The 8,410-nt window shown below is 35.3% G+C and overlaps 1 pseudogene; it reads right to left on the bottom strand.

The window, feature by feature from the left end:
- Positions 1-7,099: 7,099 nt before the first annotated feature.
- LOC126931574 (intraflagellar transport protein 57 homolog) lies at positions 7,100-7,963 on the bottom strand (annotated as a pseudogene).
- Positions 7,964-8,410: the final 447 nt, after the last annotated feature.

Genomic DNA, 8,410 nt, shown 5'->3' with positions numbered 1-8,410 from the left:
GAACTGTGAGTCAATTAAACTTCTTTTATTCATAAATTACCCGGTTGTATGTAGTTCCTTATAGCAATGCTAGAACAGACTAATACAACATGCTTTACCATTGTTTTCATACAATGCTTTGGGGGTATATGAAGATGCAGGGAAATGTCACAGTGGAAGTAATAGCACAATTTTTTGAAAAGCTTGGGTTAGTAAGACTCATTACAAATATTCTGGATCCATTTTTGGCTAAATGAAGAGGAAAATTTTACCAACTGATGGCCATTTGATGAGCCACATGGAAAGAATTAGTAGGCACAGGAGAGCATACAATTGAGAGAAGTGATCACATCACAAAATGTGACATAATTATTTGGCACTAATTGGCATCCTAGGCACGGAGAGTGAATTATATTCTCAACTCTGAATTTCCCCCTCTAGATTACCCATGTGGCTCACCAGAGGGCAGTGTGCAGTAATCAACTCTTTTGCTTCCTACATTGGATGTCTCCTATGGAAAACCCAATGTCAAATAATCAGAACCAGACAACAAGCAAGACGACAGGTTATGAAAGTTGTTTATCAGATTTGTTGTATCTGTGCCCTGTACATGGAATTCTTAATATTGAAAAATTAACCAATTACCACATGAGAGATCATGTAATAAGTTTAGTAAATTCTGTATAATACTTTCAATTCTATGACAATGATTTTTGCATTGTTGAGGTCATCTCTCTTTTAGACTAAAAATGTATAATAACCACTGGTGGATAAATTGCCTTCCTTCACATATCTCACACCTGAATTCTCAAGAGTTTCCAACATTGCATACAGATTTATTCAGCAAATATTAATTGAACAATTAGAATATGGGACATAACAAGATAAAGTACCTATAAATCCTGCTTACAAGAAGCTTGAAATCTATCAAGGGATTAAAGTGTAAATGAAAATTAATACACGATAAAAATTATATAAAGTGGGAGTGACATATAAAATGCTAAGAGAATTCGGTGAATGAAAAGATGAAGGCATTCAGACAGAGTTCAGAATTTGAGCTGAGTCTCACAGGTAAGGCAGAAATCATTTGGACATATTGAGATTAATGAAAGCACATGCCAAATAAAGAAAACATCATGGATGCACAAAATTAAAGGACCTAGATGGTTAGGGTGTATGAAAGGTAGTAGTAGTAGTGGGAAACAGGGCTAGAGAGTCATACAGTGAATATGTCTCTGAGTGTACTGAATACCAGGCATACTCCAAAAACTAAACTGACAACAGGAAGTTGTTATAGGAGTAAAAGATCAGTTTCAGCATTTTATACTAAAAAAAATTGAAATAGCAGTTTTTTGTGAGATGGACTGATAAATATCTCCCAAAGGTAGGGAGATCTGTTAAAAAGCTATCTCATTAATCTTGTAGGCTTTGAGATTGAATAAAGAAGGCAAGCAAGGGATTCTGTAAAAGCAGAATTGGTATGAGTAGAAACTAAGTAGATGTGAGTGGGGTAAAGAGAGAAAGAAGTCAAAACATAGTCTGAGGTTTTGAGCTGAGGTAGGAGGATGATGACTTCATTCACTGAAATACAGGACCCAGGAGAAGGAGATTTGGGAAAGAAATTGGTATGTTTACCAAAAATCTTAAATAAAAAAATCCTAGTCAAAATCCTTATGAAGCTAAATAGTTTCTTATCTTTTCATCTTTTGTAAATTAATTCAGATACATTTGGAGAGCTCATTATTCTTGATACCTTCAAAAATCTACAGAAGCAACGTTTTGTTTACTGGAATGTTTTGCAATTGTTAAAAGTGAAAATCAGAGGGCTGTATTGTTCACTTAAGGTTAACAGACTTGAATTACATCATCACAATAAATGGGAGGAGCTGTAAGGTGTCCTCCCACCACTGAGGAAAATAAGGCTTGTTAAACTTAGTTGTTATTAAAAATTTAAATGTACCCTAATTTTAGTAAATGGAAAATTTCTGCTTAACACGGAGACAATTGCAACCTTTCTTCTATGTAATCATGTTCTATACGTTTTTCTTTCTAATAAAAAAGAACATTTGAAGGACTCGATAATAATCCCATTGAAGAAAAAAAAGAATAAAATATAACTCCCTAATAAAAGCATATTTTATGTGTTAACTGAAAATGACTGTGATGGAGTCCCATTTGCTCAAATATATTGTAATATTTTCCCCTAACTTGGTTCACAGTTACAAAACCCAGAGACCAAGCTGTAAAAGAAACTTTTCCAAGCTGAAGCATCTGCTTTTGTGGCAGTTTTTTCAATCAATTGTATAGAAAGTTTTGGAGTTGTCTTGAGTTCATCTGTTAATTTGTCTACTCAAATTAAGTATATGACATTATAAGTAGCATAGACTTACATTTCTTGGCCACCAAAAAAACAAAATCTAGGAGCATATTTTTGCCACATGAGTTTTACAATCATATCTTTCTTGACCCCTGAAACACCTACTAAACCGATATCTCTTGCTGGTACTTATAGACCCTATAGCTTGAATTTTTTTTCTGTGTAAACAACAGAGGAGTCCTCTACATATTAATCATGTTCTCTCCACCCTGCCCTCCTACCTATATAATTATTTGGAACAAAAAATAGCCTCTAGTATTGATGGGCTATTGTACTTTGTATTTTAATATACGCCTGGTCAAATTGGAATTGAATGGCTTTATGCAATTTATCAGAGTCACTTTGATTGGTCACCTACTTGTGCTACTGCATTCATGATTTCAGCACCCTCAGGACATTGGGTGAACTTTTAGAAAATGAGACCACCACATTGTACTGTGATTGCCTCCTGTCTTGTTAATATACCCCTAATGGAATTTAAGCCATCTGAGGGGAAGGATAGTGTCTACTTTAGGAATTTCTCTGAATGCCTGAACTCGTTAGAAAACAAGGAGGGAGTGAAAAGTTTATCTTGTGCCAAGACTACTGACAGTAGGAAAATTCACAACATTGGCTGGTATCCTAAAGGGAAGAAAAGGGAGTATTAGGGAAATTAGGTTATAATTATTATCTAAAATGGGAAAGCATAAGAGAATTAAAAATCCCTAGTTTTCCTTTCCTTAAATATCTATCTAATGTATCTTCAAGTATTTATGTATGAAAGCATGTTTTTATTTGTTCATTTAATTGTGATAAAATATACCTAACATAAAATTTACTTTCTTAACCACTTTAAGTGTAGAGTTCAGTGGCATTATGTACATTCACTTTGTCGTGCAACCATCATCACCATGTCTCCAGTACTCCCTTTACCTTGCAAAACTGAAACTATGACCCATTCAGTAACTCTCCTTTCCCCCCATCCCACCAGCCCTTAACAGCCACCATTCCACTGTCTGTCTTTATCAATATGACTACTCTAGATTCTTCATGTAAGTGAAATTACGTAGTATTTGTCTCTTTCTGACTGGCTTATTTTGCGTAGCATAATGTCCTCAAGGTTCATCCACATTTTAGTACATGTCAGATTTTCTTCCTTTTTTAAGGCTAAATAACATTGTATTGCATGCGTACACCACATTTTGTGTATCCATTCCTCCATCCATCAGTGACACTTGGGTTGTTTCCACCTTTTGGCTTTGTGAATAACGCTGCTATGTACATGGGTGTACAAGTATCTCTTCAAGACCCTGCTTTCAATTCTTTGGAGTATATACCCAGAAGTAGAATTGCTAGATCATGTGGTTATTCTTTTTTAAATTTTTCTGAGGAATCAAACTATACTATTTTTCCATAGTGACTGCACCATTTTACCTTTCCACCAATAGTGCTCATTTTATCGGCATCCTCATCAACACTTATTCTCTGTTTTTTTTTTGATAGCAGTCATCCTAATGGGTATAAAGTGGTATTTCCACACAGTTTTGATTTGCATTAACCTAATGATTAGTGACATTGGACATCTTTTTATATTCTTATTGGTCATTTGTGTATCTTCTTTGGAGAAATATCTATCTATTCAGGATCCTGGCTCATTTTAAAATTGAGTTGGTTTTTGTTGTTGTTGAGTTGTAGTTCTTTACGTACCCTAGATACTAACCCCTTATCAGACATATGATTCTCAAATATTTTTCTCCCATTCCATGGATTGTCTTTTCACTCTGTTAAATGTGTCCTTTGATACACAAAGTTTAAAATTTTGATGTAGTCCAAATTTATCATTTTTTCTTTTTTTTCATGTGTTTTGGTATCATATCCAAGAAAGCATTGCCACCTCCAATATCATGAAGTGTCTCTGTTTCTGCTAAGAGTTTTATAGGTTTAGCTTTTACATTAGGTCTTTGACCCATTTTGAATTAATTTTATATAAGATATAAGGTGTCCTAGTCCACTTAGTGTTGCTATAACAGAATACCTTACAGTGTAAGGCAAGGTAATTTACACAGAAAAGAGGATTATTTAACTCATAATTCTGGTATACTAGTAAGTTCAAGATTGGGCAGCTGCATCTGGTGAGGGCCTCAGGCTGAAAAGAAGTGGGGCAAAGAGATCACATAGCAAGAGAGTTAGCAAGAGAGAGAAACCAAGGAAGCCAGACTGTGTTTAACGACCTGATCTCTCAGGAACCAATTCATTCCCATGAGCAGGAGGACTCACTCACTCCCTCAGGAAGGCATTAAGCCATTCATCAGGGATTAGTCTCCATGACCCAAACACCTCCCACTAGGCCTCACTTCCCAACACTGCTACGTTGGGGATTAAATTTCAATATGAATTCTGGTGGGGACAAATCACATCCAAACCATAACATAGGGTAAGTTTCCAACTTCATTCTTTTGCATGTGGATATCCAGTTTTTGCAATATCTTTTGTTGAAAAGACTGTTCTTTCCCATTTAATGGTTTTGACACCCTTGTTGAAAATCATTTGACCGTATATCCAAGAGTTTATTTCTGGGATCTCTATTCTGTTCCATTGGTCTATTTATCTGTGTTTATGCCAACACCACAGTTTTAATTCATTTAGCTTTGTAACAAGTTTTGAAATCAGGAAGTGTGAGACGTCCAACTTTCTTCTTTTTTCAAGATTATTTTGGCTCTTGGTGGTCCCTTAAGAGTCTATATAAATTTTTCTCCATTTATTTATTTATTTATGTTTTTGAGACAGGGTCTCGCTCTGTCACCCAGGCTGGAGTGCAGTGGCATAATCATGGCTCACTGCAACCTTGAACTCCTGGACTCGAGAGATCTATATGAATTTTAAGGTGAATTTTTCTAACTCAGCGTAAGACAAGAAATTTTGGGGATTTTGATAAAGACTATGTTAGATCTGTAGATGGTTTTGGATAGTATTGGCATTTTAGCATGATTCAGTCTTTCAATCACCAATATATCTTTAAGGCTGAGAACAATGGCCATTTTTTTTTCTAATTTAAAACACTAGAAAGACACCATAAACATTTTATGCTATTGTTGAGGGAGTGAGAATTTGAATGTTGCTGTTTATTAAAAAATTGAAACACAACCAGTATAATTGACTAGTCTGGTGAAAATCAATCTGAAGGCCCTCGATACCGTCATAATACTGAATATTCAACATCCAAGGATGTAATGTGTCTTTCCATTTATTCAAGACTTGTCTCTCTAAGAAAAGTTTTATTGATTACTTCATGAACCTTCTATGGATTTGCTAAGTTTGATCATGATATAAATAGGTATGCACATACATATGTGTGTGCATATATATTACTATTGTAAATTTTTCCCACCACATTTCCTAACTGGACTTTGTTTTTGTTGGCATGAGGAAAAATTCATAAGTTTCTACTGATTTTAATTCATTTGGGTTTTATAGAGTAAAAGAAAATCACATCTGACAATAATGAATATTTTGTTATCCTATCCTCTAATTACACCCTGTTGTTTGTGGACTAAAGTTTACAGAAATACATCAGCAAATAATAGTGGTATTAGCAGGCATCATGTACTATTTCTGACTTTTACTGGAATGCCTGTAATGTTTTATCATTAAACATGATAGAACCTAATGAATCTATTATCATATTTTTAAATATCTATTTTTAGTTTATTATGGGTTTTATTTTTTTATTAAGGATTGGATGTTGAATTTTATCAAATACATTTTCTATATTATATCAATCAGAAATCATCTAGGAAAACAGAAGTTACTTCATGTAATTAAGATATTAAGTTTATTATAATATTTATGAGCTTATTCAACTGTTGGAAGACCTAAAAAAACAAAGGTCAGGGAGTTCAAAACTCAAGAGCTCAGCCTGAAACACTATGGCAGGTAGTTGTCAAGAACTCTCATGACAGCGACTATGAATCTCATGTTTGCTCACTTTAGTTTCCAAATCCTCCAGAGAAGTGGCTTCTCCTCTTGTGTCCTATAAATCTCTCTTTTTTTAAAATTATGTACTTATTCTTTTTTTAATTGTATTTTTATTTTTACATTTTTAGAGACAGAGTCTCACTTTGTTGCCCAGGCTAGAGTGCAATGATGTGATCATAGCTCACTGTAACCTAAAACTCCTGGGCTCAAGTGATCCTCCTGCCTCAACCTCCTGAGTTGCTATGACCGCAGACACACACCACCAGGCAGGGAACTTTTTTTTTTTTAAAGACAAGTTCTTCCTATGTTGCCCAGGGTAGTCTCGAACTCCTAGTCTCTAGTGATCCTCCTGCCTAGACCTCCCAAGTAGCTGTAGCGTAGCACTCACATTACAGGTGCACACCACAGTGCCTGGCTATTTATTTATTTATAGAGACAAGGTCTTGCTATGTTGTTCAGGGTAGTCTCAAACTCCTGGACTCAAGGGATCCTTTCACCTTGGCCTCTCAAGTGTTGGGATTACAGACGTGAGCTACTATGCCCGTCTACCCTATACGTTTGTTGAGTGCTCCTTTTTTGAAAAAAAAAATTTTAATTATTTTATTAAGCATTATATTCAATGTAAAGGCTTTAACCATCATAATCACCATGATAGAATATGTGTGTGTACGTATAAAAAATACCCATTGAACATGCCATAAGAGGTATAATTATGTTTTGAAATCTATGCAACATGAGATGTAATTACAAATAAAAAAAAAACTAATCAGAAGCATGAAAACCCCTGTTTTAATATGAATCTATTGCTGATTCTGGAATAACTCTCACGTGCATGTCCTTAATCACACTGGACTTCTCCAGTTTTGATTGCAGTAATGTGTGTTCCACAACATCAGTTCCAACTGTCCATCTGAACAGTTTCTTGCTTCAGTTTTGTTAAGCTCTATTTAATCTTAACCAAAGAATCACCACCAGTCATGCTGCTGCACTTTTCTTCCATTTCTAGTTTTACATGTTCTGTCTTCTGTAACCTCAGACAGAAGTCTGTTCCTTTCAATTACTCCACCATTTCCCTGCCGGCTCCTTACGTCACTCAGCTAGGTTTGAGCTGCAGGATATTCTTGAACCATGTGCTCAAGCTGATGGTTGATGTACTTTTCATAGCGACAGATCTTTTCCAAAGTCTTACTAATTTCTTTTAAAAAATTATTTATGTATTTATTTTACAGGCAAGGTCTTGTTCTGTTGCCCAGGCAGTAGTGCAGTGGTGCAATCATACCTCACTGCAGTCTCAAACTCCTGGACTCAAACAGTCCACCTACCTTAGCCTCCTGAGTAGCTAGGACTGCAGGCATGAGTCACTCCAGTTAACTATTAACTTCGTTATGGAGTTTGTCAAAAAATCCTTTGCTCTCTTTTAGAGAAGATTCAATTCCACTTTTGTGCTGGTGCATTTGGTCAACATGGATTCTCTGATCCGCTGCACTTTTCACAGTATTTGGCTGGAGAAAGAAGCACTTGCTTCTTGTTGCAAATTCTAACAAGGAGTGGTGGCCCTTGGCTTCCGCTCTGCAATGACAGGAGACCATAAAAAAAGAACAAAAGTCATGCCCAGCTAGATTGTTGTTTGCGTATGATGGCAACAGAAAGACATTCTCTTATATGTATGGCTCAGAAATTATACCACCCAAATATTCATTTTTTTTCTTAAGCTCATGTTCATTGAATATTTTAACATCTAGGAGTTATCAGTATAGATACACCTTATGTAAAATGTGATTATTCCTAAAGAAAATTGGGCTATAGATACAATTGTTAGAAGGTTAAGGGAACCAAGGAAGAGGAATATGGGTGTACATATTATGGGTAAAAACCCAAATATCCTTAATGAAAAATTTCTCAAAGAGGTGTCCCAGCCCAATGAGAGATGCATCCAAATAAACAATAAAAGAAAGGAGAAATGATAGTAAAAAAGGAATTGGGATGAGTACCAAAGGCAGTTCAACAGTGAGTTCAATTTAAATAATAGAATCGCTGATGCAAACTTAATGCAACTATCAACAAATTTTGAGATGTATATTTTCAAATATTGAAGATGAA

The sequence above is a fragment of the Macaca thibetana genome, chromosome 11 (genome assembly GCF_024542745.1).
Source record: "Macaca thibetana thibetana isolate TM-01 chromosome 11, ASM2454274v1, whole genome shotgun sequence".
NCBI classification, from domain to species: domain Eukaryota; kingdom Metazoa; phylum Chordata; class Mammalia; order Primates; family Cercopithecidae; genus Macaca; species Macaca thibetana.
Note: the sequence above shows the minus strand (reverse complement) of the source record. Positions and strands in the feature narration are given on the sequence as shown.